The sequence below is a fragment of the Propithecus coquereli genome, unplaced genomic scaffold (assembly GCF_000956105.1).
Source record: "Propithecus coquereli isolate 6110/MARCELLA unplaced genomic scaffold, Pcoq_1.0 Scaffold636, whole genome shotgun sequence".
NCBI classification, from domain to species: domain Eukaryota; kingdom Metazoa; phylum Chordata; class Mammalia; order Primates; family Indriidae; genus Propithecus; species Propithecus coquereli.
The window spans coordinates 267,567-281,300 of NW_012152352.1; the positions used below are offsets into that span (position 1 = coordinate 267,567).

The following is a 13,734-nucleotide window of genomic DNA, read 5'->3' on the forward strand; positions in this document are numbered from 1 at the left end:
TGTCAGAGAGGTATATTGCAGAGGTGAAAACTGAAATTTGGTTTCAGGCTTCAGACCAGGAATTAGCAAATGTTTATTGTAAGGGGTCAGATAGTAAACACTGATGCTTCGTGGGCCACATAATCTCCAATACAATTACCCAACTCTGCTGCTATCGCAGGAAAGCAACCATAGGAAACACAAACAAATGGGCAGCACTGTGTTCCAATAAAACTGTATTTACAGATGCTGAAATCTGATTTTCACATAATTTCCACCTGTCACAAAATATGACTCTTCTTTTAATTTTTTAAAGAACGTTTAAAAATGTAAAAACAATTCACAGTTCATGGGCCACACAAAAACAGATAAGGGGCTGGATTTGGCCTATAGTTTTCCAACCCTGGCTTAATATATAAAAATTAACATCCCCATATCAGGACAGGAAACAAAGGTCACCCTTAACTCTGCAGGGTAGAAAACTCATCCTGAGGTAAAAGAGAAGGGAGGCATCTGGAACCTTGACTGAGATACTTGCTTTAAGCTGGCAAGTAAGAACTATTAAAGATACCACAGAAGATGGTGGACTCACTCTCTCCCATGTCACACTTCCTTTGGGAACTTGGTAACCACGTAATTCATGGATAGGGAGATAAACATGTCCTACCCAAAGAGAGGGACAGAAATAAGTTTTAAAAAGAAAAGATGTGGCAGACTAGAGAACTATACTGACACAAAAAGGACAGCATCACAATGTCAGGAGGTGCTGAATCAAGGCAGAGGATGACAAAGGCGGTGCCCTAAGCAAACTGGAAGGCCAAGAAAGAGGACCAGGTATGAACTCCAGGAAAAGATGGGCCTCCATAGGTCTGTAATTCACTCTATGGTATTCAGTAGGAGCTTAAAGACCTTTGTGATCTGACACAGGCCTGAGGAGTCCACACTTGCTTTACTGCTAGTAGTGAGGTCTAGTTACCAAGCCCTGTATGTCTGGCAGGCAATGGAGAAATGATTGGATCACCTGATGGTAGACAAAATTTATCATTGCTATAGTTTGGATGTGGTTTGTCACTGCCAAAGCTTGTATTAAACTTTAATTGCCGGTGTAGCAGTGGGGCCTAATGACAGGTGTTTGGGTCATGGTATTTGGGTCACTCATGGATTAATGCCATCTCTTGGGAGTGGGTGAGTTCTCATCTGTGGGAATGGATTACTTCCCAGAATAGCAGGTTGTTATAAAGTGAAGTGCCTTCTGTTTGGTCCCTTTCTGCATGTGCCTGCTGTCTCTTTGACCTTTCTGCCATGTTATGACAGGACACAAAAGCCCTCACCGGAAGCCAGTGCCATGCCCCTGAACTCGCCAAGTCTCAGGTATTCCGTTATAGCAACACAAAAGAGACTAAGACAACCATGAACATTCTAATGTAAATCCTGACGAATTATTGGCTGCTGGGTGGTTTCTCAACTCCAGCTTTCACAATGCTCATAAAATGTCTTCATGAAATGCAGACTCAAGACTGGATGCCCTCATGAATACAGTGTCACAGTTGGGGCATATGCCTTAAAACCAAACTGCCTGGGTTCAATCCCTGCTCTGTTACTTATTGGTCATCTAATCCTAAGCAAATTGCATTACTCCTTCTGGGGCTCAGTTTACTAATTAATAAGAACAGGATGAAAATAATAGGCCCTATCTCACAGAGTTATTGTAAATATTAAGTAAACATACGTGAGCTGCATAGAATATTGTCTGACATGTGATCAGTATCTAGTATATCCTGATCATCGTTATTATGATTATTATTACACAGAAAGCTTGGTGTGGCACAAAACTCTCCATCATTCGACCCCAGCTGGTTAGTTCCTGCCTCTTTTCTCACTAATTCCACCTTTATCTCACTAGCATACACATGCTAAACTCTGGCCTGGTATTTATGCACAAAGTGGGTTACATGACACATTGGTACGTAGTGCAATAAATTTCATGGGTTACAAGCAGCATTTGTTATAATGAACTACGTTAGGGTAGAATGGAATAGAAAATGCCAGAATACATCCCATGTAGTGATAGAAGCATATTAGCACATATCCTCACTAAACGTCAAATACATTTCTTAATGTGGTTCATTAAGAAAAAAAAAAAGGCTAAAAGCCGCAGCTCTAATCACACCAGTACATATCAAGCTTCTAACCCACATCGCAAAGTTTTACAACACTGTCTCTTCTCTTCCCAGGCTTCTCTTTTGCCTGGGATGCTGTTTTCCATTGTGGCTGATTGGAATATTTCTACCAGCCTTTAAATTGCACCTGCTGGATAGCAAAACCTCACAGGAGCCTTTGCCAGCCTTCTCTGGTTGGTCAGAGTGAATTGTTCCTCCCACTGTGCTTGAAAACCACTATGTGCATACTTCAGGTATGTATATCACTGATGCCATTCCATCATAATTATTTGTTTCTCTGGGCTTTCTTCTGCTACAGTGTGCGCTCCATTAAGGGCAAGTGTCTGATATTACTTGTGCATCCCCAGGGCTGAGCAATGTGCTGGTACAAAGCAGATCAACACCATCCCGCTGAATGTGCTTGTATATCGGTGACTTAACATGAGATGGTAGCAAGCTAATCACATTTCTAAGGACTCAAAACTGGGAAAGGAGGATGTGAAGAAGAAGAGAGCCTGTCAATGTACTAGATGATCAAAACTATATACCCAAATAATGGATCTCATTATTTTGGAATAAAGAAACTAAAACAGTAAAAAAAAAAAAAAAAAAGGAAAAGGAAAAAAAGTCTACTAGGCAAGTATAAGATCAAAGAGCTGCAACCTAAGGGCTGCTGAGATTTTATTTTCATCTGAATAAACAATGTGACATGAACAATGAAAAGGTAAATAACTTGTCCATATCAATCAAAACACTACATGTTTTTGTTTTGTTTTGTAACGCTATAGTAACCAGACACTCTTGGGAGCTTCATTTCCAGTTTTGATTCCTAAATTCAACAAGAACACTGAAAAATAGGAGCTGTTTACAGAGAACAAGAGTTTGCTAAATTGAAACAATATCATATTAAGAATAACAGAACCTAACAAGGATGTTCAGTAAATGCTGACACTTCCTGATGGATTCTGATCCGGTTAGTTTTGATATATGGGTGCTCAATATGTTTTGTTAGTAGACTAAACATGAAAATTTTATGTATTTCTGATGTAACACAAAGTTTTAGTTAATTTTGCCTAGGAAGCAGTCTGGGGTTCATGATTTTTAAATCTATAGAAGATTCCTAAATATTTACCTCACTGATTCACTAAAACCCTCTTTAGAGGGTTTCTAGTTACTTCCATATATCTTATAAAGTTCTAATACCAATTTGATATACTTAGAATGTAGGTGAGGACAACACTAGCAGCCCAATGAAATACTGTTTTAAAATTCAAATGCTAGCATAATTGATTTATAACAGCTCCAAAGAGTAGATTTTTTTAAATCTTTTTTTGTTGTTTTTTGTTTTTGTTTTGAGACAGAGTCTCACTTGGTCACCTGGGGTAGAGTGTAGTGGTATCATCATAGCTCACTGCAACCTCAAACTCCTGGTTCAAGTGATCCTCCTGCCTCAGCCTCCCAAGTATCTGGGACTACAGGCATCTGACACGATGCCCTGCTAATTTTTCTTTTTTCTTTTTTTTTCTGTAGAGATGGGGTCTCACTCTTGCTCAGGCTGGTCTCAAACTCCTGAGCTCAAGCGATCCTCCTGCCTCGGTCTCCCAGAGTGCTAAGATTACAAGGTGTAGAAATTAAAGTGTTCTATGAAAATGATTTGGAAAGTACTTCATCTTTTTCTCCTTTCCTAGATCACCCTAATAATGAACTCTGATATTTGTGTGTTTTGTCAACAGATCACCAGCAATTACAGAATAAAATTAAACACAGGATGGCTCAACTCACTAATGGTTGTCACTTTATCAGAGCTCTGTAGTTAACGTCAAATAATGTGTAAGTAAGAATCCACCTATTCCCGATGCTTGAAAAGTACTCCTGTTTGTATCTGTGATTTACTTTGAACTCTAAAATGTAAGTGTGAAATAGAATGTTTCCAATTTTATTGGGTTCTCATTTGAGTTTTCCACAGAAGTCAATGTGAAGTCTCCTAAGAATTTTAGAATATTTCTAGTCATTTAAATTTGAAAAGAAGAAATAACATATAGCTTCCAAACCACTTCGAGGACTATTGGAAAGGCAGTGACCCTGAACAAAGATGCTATAAGTAAAAATAGTAATGTGTACAGCTCAGTGCCAAACTAGGTATCATGAAATACATTTAGAATAAATTCTCCTATAGCAAATTTTTCTGTAGCAGGGCAGCCAGGAAATGGTGGTAGAGGAAAGCATGTATCTGCAAATAAAAACACCAACTTTTAAACCAAGAAAACCACCTTGTTATATAGAGAAGATACAAAATTCAAAGAGAAAATTTGTTCTGTGGAGATGTTCCAAGCGGAGCTTCTTGACTCCTCACTGTTGTCCCCGTTGAAATAAAGAGACCTAGAAAATGTTCGCTCATTACTTGGGGTTTCCCCCTCCACCAGATGTAGTGTAAGTAATTGGATTTGCCACAGAGAAGGTTTCATGACAAGAAAACAGGCTTGATTTCTTACTCAACAGGGCTCACCACAGAAGATGAAAATAATCTTATCGTAGAGCAGGATTTCACTCTCAAAATTTCTCAGTATAGATTTCAACAATAACATTAGTGAGGCTCCACTGTATTGCATAGTCAATTACTATTTATGTGTGGCACTTGTAAATGGCATTATTAAAAAAAAATTACATATGTGACTTAAAAATGTAGCATAAGGATCTTTTATAAAAACATGATTAGATTTGTGGGGAAGCTTAAAATTTTTTTTAAGTATTGGTCTTTAGGCATCAACATAGGGAGTCATTAGAAGGAAAAATAGTGATAATTTTATCTACAGTTTAAGCATAATCAAGTCATAAGAGCTTATTTTCCTATCTAAGCACACAGCAGCCACTTAATAAAGATATAATAATCCATATATGGATGTCTATACAGACATTTAACATATGGTAATGTAATACATACACATAAAATGATATATATAAAATTTGAATTGAAAACTGTTCAGCAGAATGGCTTCTGGGTTATGTTTCCTATCCAGGATTCTAACTCTATGGGAGGCTCAGCTTTTTTGATGACTGGCATAAAAACACAATACCTTAGCATGCAGGGACACTGAATTGATACCTGTCAAATGCAGAGACAGCTACTGACTCATTATCTCCAGGGGATGTCATCTGGTTTGTTTTGGCAGTGGGGTCAGTCAGGGCTGATACCTGACAAGAATGTTCTTAAGATGGAGAAAACACACTATGAACTACAAAAAGGGGGTGGAGTACATTCCCAAGAAGTGGGGCAGGTATGGTATGTCAAGATTACTGACGTAGGTACCAGAAGACTTGGATCTGAGTCCCACCTAAAGCACACGTTCACCTCTGGGTTGTTGGCAATACCACTTCATCTTTCTGGGTCTCACGTCAGTTATCCGAAAAATGATGATACTTTCTACTTTATATTAATAAGACTGCTGCATGTAATAGTGCTACATAAATTGTATAGTGCTATTAATTACAAGTATCGTGCCCCTGTGAATCACACTCTATCAATACCCAATAATCAACACCCATAAAATAAAATAAGGCAAACAAGCCTTTATGCATGAGGATATTATCATTTTTACAAAGAGACTTCAGTTATACTGAAAGTCTATAGTAGCAATAATTATTAGTACTTATTAAACAAAAGCAATGAACATTGTAGTACTTACTATGTGCAAGAAACTAGGCAAAGCAAATTATAAAAAATGTCTGAATTAAGCTATTATATCAATCCTACGAAGACATTTATATTATTTTCTCAATTTTTCAGATGGGGAAACTAAGGCTTAGAAAAGGTAACTAGCTTGGCCAAATTCACACTGGTTAAGTGCCAGATTTTGGTTTCAAGGTTGAATAACAATATAGAACTTGCAGTTAAATATTATAAGACATTATCTTGCTTGCCAAATGAGCTCACTGGCCAATTTTCCTTAAGAAAAAAGAAATTAATATTTTTGGCACACCAAATATGCTGGTGCTATTAAACAACTCCATATGCTTTATCTCACTTGTTTAAAATCTGACTCCTCCTTACTAGTTAGATTACCTTAGTCCATTTGCTTAACTTCTCTGCACTTCAGCTTCCTTATCTACAAAATAAGTTTAACAGTTTTCTTATCTAATATGCAGGACGTGAGGATTAAATGAGCTTACAAATAAAGAGCTTAGGGCAGTATTTAGCTAACTATTATAAAGGGTAACTATTATTATTGTGAAAAAAGACAGTCAAATATCAAAAATCAGTAATTCTGCAACTCTAGGTACATAATAGGACCCACTGACAGAAGTTACAATAAAAGGAATTACAAGTACAGGCATACCTCGTTTTATCACACTTCACCTTATTGTACTCCCAGATATTGCATTTTCTACAAATTGAAGGTTTGTGACAACCCTGTGTCAGAAAAGACTATCTGCACCATTTTCCCAACATGCGCTGACTTGAGGTCTCTGTGTCACATTTTGGTAATTCTCATAATGTTTCAAACTTTTTCATTATTATTGTATCTATTACGGTGATCTGTGATCAGTGAACTTTGATGTCACTGTAATTATTTTGGGGGTACCACACACCATGCCCATGTAAGACAAAGAACTTAATTGATAAATGCTGCACGTGTTCTATTTTACCATCTGACAGTTACCCATCTCGCTCCCTCTCCTTGGGCCTCCCTATTGTCACAGACAGGACAGCACTGAACTTAGCCCAATTAGTAACCCTATAATGGCCTCTAAGTGTTCAGGTGAAAGGGTCACACTTCACTCACTTTATATCAAAAGCTAGAAGTGAGTAAGCTTAGTGAGGTAGAATATCAAAAGCCAAGATAGTCCAATCGCGCCAAATAGTTAGCCAAGCTGTGAAGGCAAAAGAAAATTTCCTGAAGGAAATGAAAATTGCTACTCCAGTGAACACATGAAATGGGAAGAAAGCAAAACAACCTTACTTTCCAGCCCCTGTAGCCGCAACAACGCTGATACCCAAGAAGAACCGGATTGCCATTTATGAATTTTTTTTTTTTTTTAAAGAGATGGGGTCTCACTCTGTTGCCCACACTGGAGTGCAGTAGCGTGATCATAGCTCACTGCAGCCTCAAACTCCTGGGCTCAAGCAATCCTCCCGCCTCAGCCTCTGTAGTAGCTGGGACTACAGGCACAAGCCACCATACCCAGATGAACTCCTTTTTAAGGATGGAGTGATGGGGCACAAAAAGGATGTTCATATGCCCAAGCACCCAGAGCTGGCCAACATGAATGTGCCCAACCTTCACGTGGTGAAGGCCATGCAGTCTCTTATGTTTCCTGAGGAATGGTTTGCCTGGAGACATTTCTACTGCTACCTTGCCAACGAAGGTATCCAGTATCTCTATGGTTACCTCCACCAGCCTCCTGAAATCATGCCTGCCACCCCGCACCACAGCCGTCCACAGACTGGCAAACCTCAGCCTGAAGGTCAAGAAGGAGAGCAAGCTGACCGCAAGACTTAGAAAAGGGGAAGCACAGAGACACCTGCTGAGGGAGTGCTGTGCCCCGCCCCATTGCCCACAAGAAAGGGGAGGCTGGAGCTGTGTCAGCGACCAAAATCTGGTTTAGAGGTAGATTTAGTTGTGAACGTGGTCAGCCACCTCAGTAAAAATGGAGGGGATTATGTAATGTTGAACAAACCTGTAGCCAGAAAAATTTTAAAAAAGAAAAATTAAATGAAAAACAGACTATTGCTGATGCGGAGAAAGTTTGAGTGGTCTGGACAGAAGACCACATTCCCTTAAGCCAAAACCTGATCCACAGCAAAGCCCTAATACCCTTCAATTCTATGAAGGCTGAGATAGATGAGGAAGCTGCATAAGAACAGTTGGAACCTAGCAGAGGTTGGTTCATGAGGTTTAAGGAAAGAAGCTGTCTCCGTAACATGAAAGTGCAAGGTAAAGCCACAAGTACTAATGTAGAAACTGCACCAACTTATCTAGAAAATCTAGCTAAAATCACTGATGAAGGTAGCTACATTAAACAACAGATTTTCAATGCAAACAAAACGGCCTTTTATTGGAAGAAGATGCCATCTAGGACTTGCACAACTGGAGAGAAGCCAATGTCTGGCTTTAAAGCTTTAAAACACACAGGCTAACTTTCTTATTAGGGTCTAACACAGCTGGTGACTTTAAGTTGAAGCCAATGCTCACTTACCATTCCAAAAATCCTAAGGCCCTTAAGAATTATGCTAAATCTACTCTATTTGTGCTGTATACATGGAACCACAAATTCTGGATGACAGCACATCTGTTTACAGGATGACTAACTGAATATTTTAAGGCCACTGTTGAAACCTACTGCTTAGGGAAAAAGATTTCTTAGTGAGGTGTGGTGGCACATGTCTATAGTCCCAGCTACTCAAGGGAGGCTGAAGTGGAAAGATTGCTTTAGTGAGGTGTGGTGGCACATGTCTATAGTCCCAGCTACTCAAGGGAGGCTGAAGTGGAAAGATTGCTTGAGCCCAGGAGTTGGAGGTTGCAGTGAGCTATGATGGCACCACTGCACTCCAGCCGGGGCAAAAGAGTGAGACTTGTCTCTTTTATAAAAGAAAAAAAAATTTCTTTCAAAATATTACCACTCATTGACAATGCACCTGGTCACCCAAAAGTACTGATGGAGATGTGTAAGATTAATGTTTTCATGCCTACTAACATAATATCCATTCTGCAGACCAGGGATCAAGGAGTAGTTCTGAGTTTCAAGCCTTATGATTTAGGAAATATGTTTCATAAGGCTTTAGTTGCCATAGATAATGATTCCTCTGATGAATCCAGACAAAGTAAATTGAAAACCTTCTTGAAGGAATTCACCATCCTAGATGCCATTAAGAACATTCACGATTCATGGGAAGAGGTCAAATATAAACATTAATAGGAGTTTGGAAGAAGCTGATTCCAACCCTCATGAATGACTTAGAGGGGCTCAAGACTTTAGTGGAGAAAATAACTGCAGATGTGTTGGAAATAATAAGAGAACTAGAGTTAGAAGTGGAGCCTGAATTGTTGCAATCTCATGACAAAACTTGAATAGATAAGGAGTTAAAGATGAAAAAAGAAAGTGGTTTCTTGAGAAGGAATCTACCCTTGGTGAAGACGTTGTGAAGATTGTTGATATAACAACCAAAGATTTAGGATATTCCACAAATTTAGTTGAGAAAGCAGTGGCAGGGTTTGAGAGGAATGACTTCAATTTTGAAAGAGGTTCTACCATGGGTAAAACGCTATCAAACAGTATTGCATGCTATAGAGAGATCTTTTGTGAAAGGAAGAGTTCATCAATGTAGCAAACTTTATTGTTGTCTTATTTTAAGAAATTGCCACAGCCACCCCAGCCTTCAGGAACCACTACTCTGATCAGTCAGCAGACATCAACATCAAAGCAAGACCCTCCATCAGCAAAAAGTTTATAACTCACTGACCAGAAAATTATTAGCACTTTTTTGCAATGAAGTATTTTTAAATGAAGGTATGTACATGTTTTTTAGACATAATGCTATGTACACTTAATAGACCACGGTATAGCGTAAACACATTTTTATATTCACTTGGAAACCAAAAAGTTTGTGTGACATGCTTTATTGTGATACTCCCTTTATTGCAGTGGTTTGGAACTGAACCCACAAAATCTCCAAGGTATGCCTGTATACGGGCCTTTCATTTCCTTGGTTAAATTTACACCTAAGTATTTAATTTTTTTTGTTGCTATTGTAATTGGGATTATGTTCTTAATTTCCTTTCAGAACGCTAGTTATTAGTACTATATAGAAAAGCTACTGATTTTTGTATGTTGATTTTGTGTCTTGCAATTTTGCTGAATTCAAGTAAAGCATTTGTAATCCTTCTGGATTCTCTAAGGCTGTGGTCCCCAAGCCCTTGGCTGCAGCCTGGTACCAGTCCATGGCCTATTAGGAACCAGGCCACGCATCACCTCTCCCCAACCCACCCCCACGTTCACCCCCATCCTATGGAAAAATTGTCTTCCATGAAACTTAGGAACTGGGCACACAGCAGGAAATGAGTGGCAGCCAAGGGACCAAAGCTTCATCTGTATTTACAGCCTCTCCCCATAGCTCATATCACCACCTAAGCTCCACAACATCCCCCACCTTGTCCATGGAAAAACTGTTTTCCATGAAACCAGTCCCTAGTGCCAAAAAGGTTGGGGACCACTGCTCTAAGACATTTGTATATTAAGAAAACAAATTCAACTGTAGTCAATTTTTACGTGAAGGAAATCTAAGACTGTAATAGGAATTAACTGTGACAATTCTCCATAGATATTATTTTGGATACCACATGCTAAAATAATTAAATGTGTAAGGTGTGTTCTAAAATAATAAACAAATATTCAGAGACAGAACCAAACCATACTATGGACAAAACAAAGGCACCAGAATTATCAGCTTCCATTACAGTCTTTGACATGAAATCAATGTAAAGAAAATCAAGTTCTACTTTAAAATGCCTTACATTATATTGTTTATTTCTATTTTAAAACCACAGAAGGATATTCATATGATTTCTATTAAACTCTTATTAAAAATGAAAACCAGTGTCTTGAAAGACATTTCTCACAGAAATAAAAATGTATCTTTTAACTTTTATGGGCAGTATTTCTCCAGTTTCATCTCTAAGGAAACAAATCAGTGTTAAGTGTCTACTATGTGCTGGAACTGCGGGCACCAAGGGCAATTTCAAAATCAAGGAAAATATGTCAACTAGGCTTGATTCAAAGTGGGCAACTTTGGGTATATTTGAAACCCTTTATAATTAAGATATATTTCACAGTAAATCATTTATTTGCTAAAGGCAACGAAAATAGAATATGTCACAGAAAAGTATTCTAAACAGTGGCATGGAGGAGTCGAAAGACTGTCAGTCTGAGGAACTGAGTTCTGGTCTTCACTGTGCCACCAACTCACTTCTCAGTTTGTTTCTACATCTGAAAAATGAGCCCTTGGCCTCCTAAAAGTTAGTTCCATCTCTTACCATATGTGATACTCAGATATGTATAAATGTCTGTACACACACACATTTTCCCATAATGTCTTGTGTTTGATTAGGAAGCTCTACCTATATTTCAGAGTCCGCCAGTCTATGCACCAATAGGTATGGAAAGTGCTGATATGATTTACAATTAATTCTCTCTGCGAACAAGGAGATTTCTAATCCAGTCACAGAAATAGGCTTGTCAATTTATTCAAAAAGCATCCCCAAAAAGGTTATGATCCATCTCACTATATATTAATACTAATCTAGATATAGTCATATAGTGGAAATTCTAGTTGACATCACTTGTTCTGAATACCTACTTTCCACCCATTTTCTACAATTTAAACTGGCACTGTGTCAGGAGATGAACTATAGACACCAAACATTCTATCCAACCCTCTGGCACATGTAACATGCCTAGCCTGCAATACAATTCCACTCTGTTTATACCATCAAACTAAGAACCTTTAAATAAATACATTCTTGACAACTGTTTACAGATATTCTTTTAATCTGCAGCTATTCAAAAACGCAGGACTCATCTCCTTCTGTCCTTCAGTTCAACAACCTCATCGTTAATCTTTCCTAATGCCGCTCACAGATGCACGGTGCTTCTTTCCCACAACTAACTCACTGAGGGCCTCACTTTCCACAGCAAAGTATCAGGTGTCTCAAAGCTCCATAGAACACACTACAAAGGAAATGTTTGTGGTCCATGGATCTTATCCACTTCAGTTAAATAGTATCATCTGGTTGTGACGCAAGAGCCACTTTGACTCAGCGTTTTCCACTCTGCTTCTTTCTGTGTGGACCGAGCTAAAGAGGTTGCTGACTGCAGTGGAAGATTCTATGCTTAAGTGACATCCCTACCTTCCAGCTGGCTAATCAGCCCAAACGCACTTGTGGGAAATCTCCCTTGTAAGGACGTAAAAAGCGGCAGTGTCCCTAGAATTAACTTTCTGTACCAATTAAGAAAATACTTAAGTAAATAGGGAGTAAAGCAATAGAAAAAATAAACATACCTTCAAGTATGTTTATGCTACAATAGCAAAAGAAAAGAAAATTGACCTCTACATGTATTTCAGAAGAGCATGCCTGGTTTTAATTCACTATTCACTTTACTAAGCAAGGATTACTTAGCAGCTTACAAACAATTTACTAGTAAGAGCATTGACAGATAAAATACACAGAATCACCACTGCTGAAAAACCAAGTGTGCTAATATTTATGTTCAAGACTCTGGCGTCATTTAATCACAAGTTTAACCTCCCAGTGAGTAGGCAAAGCCATAGTATACTGCTGGGTGTTCTCAGTTGATTTGTCTAGCAATTGAGATGTTTACAAAACGAAATAAGATGGTTGTTACTACTCATACCACTGCAACTATGGCTAACCTAAGCCTTCAGATAAGAATAATCTACACACAAATGAAACTTAGTCTTTTGGTGGGCCAGAAAACGTGGAATACCCTGTACTAGGGAAAGAATTTTTCACAAAGCTCTCAGTTTTATAAAAATATCATTAATGAAGTGAAATATTACAAGTTGAAGCTTTGAAGTATTAATAAAACGGCTTGATTTCAGGTCCACAAATTGACTTCCTAGCTCTGTGTGAGTCACCTCAACATTTGCTTCATTTGTAGGCAGGTACAACCGCAATACCCACTTCGCAGGTTGCTTGTGACCATTTAATTAGGTCACAGATGTTCAGTGTGAATCCCTGCCACACAACTCTCAACGAAGATCAGCTATTACTGTTTTTTAAAAGATTCTCTTTCCTTGTGCTGGACACCAAGTTCATGTGATTTCTTCCTTCTTTGTCCCCTTCTTTTTTTTTTTTTATTTCAGCATATTATGGGGATACAGATGTTTAGGTTACGTATGTTGCCCTTGCCTCCCCTCTTCGCCCAAAGTCCGAGTTTCAAGTGTGTCCATCCCTTGGATGGTGCGCATTGTACTCTTTGCGTATGCAAATACCCGTCCCCTCCTCCCCCCTCCCCCCTGCCCAACATCCAATAGATGTTATTCTTATATGTACGCTTATGTGTTGATCACTTAATACCAATTTGAATGTGAGTACATGTGGTGCTTGTTTTTCCATCTTGGGATACTTCACTTAGTAGAATGCGTTCCAGCCCTATCCAGGAGTACACAAGAGGTGCCATATCACCATTGTTTCTTAAAGCTCAATAGTACTCCACGGTATACCTATACCACAGTTTATTAATCCACTCATGTATTGATGGACACTTGGGTTATTTCCACATCTTTGCAATTGTGAATTGTGCTGCTATAAACATTCAGGTACAGGTGTCTTTCATATAGAGTATCATTTGTTCTTTTGGGGAGATGCCCAGTAAAGGGATTGCTGGATCGAATGGTACTTCTACTTGTATCTCTACTACTTTGCACTCCCACAGTGTATGACTGTTCATATTTCTCCGCATCCACGCCAACATTTATTGTTTTGGGACTTTTTGATAAAGGCAAGTCTCACTGGAGATAAGTGAGATCTCATTGTGGTTTTGACTTACATTTCCCTGATAATTAGAGATGTTGAGCATT

The 13,734-nt window shown here is 38.6% G+C and overlaps 1 protein-coding gene and 1 pseudogene across 1 annotated transcript in view; one reads left to right on the forward strand and one right to left on the reverse strand.

Annotated features, from left to right (window-relative positions):
• ARHGAP42 (Rho GTPase activating protein 42) overlaps positions 1-13,734 on the reverse strand; it is a 333,741-nt gene that overhangs the window by 149,009 nt on the left and 170,998 nt on the right. The gene's annotated exons all lie outside the window — the stretch shown is intronic.
• Positions 5,367-7,782, forward strand: LOC105822777 (annotated as a pseudogene).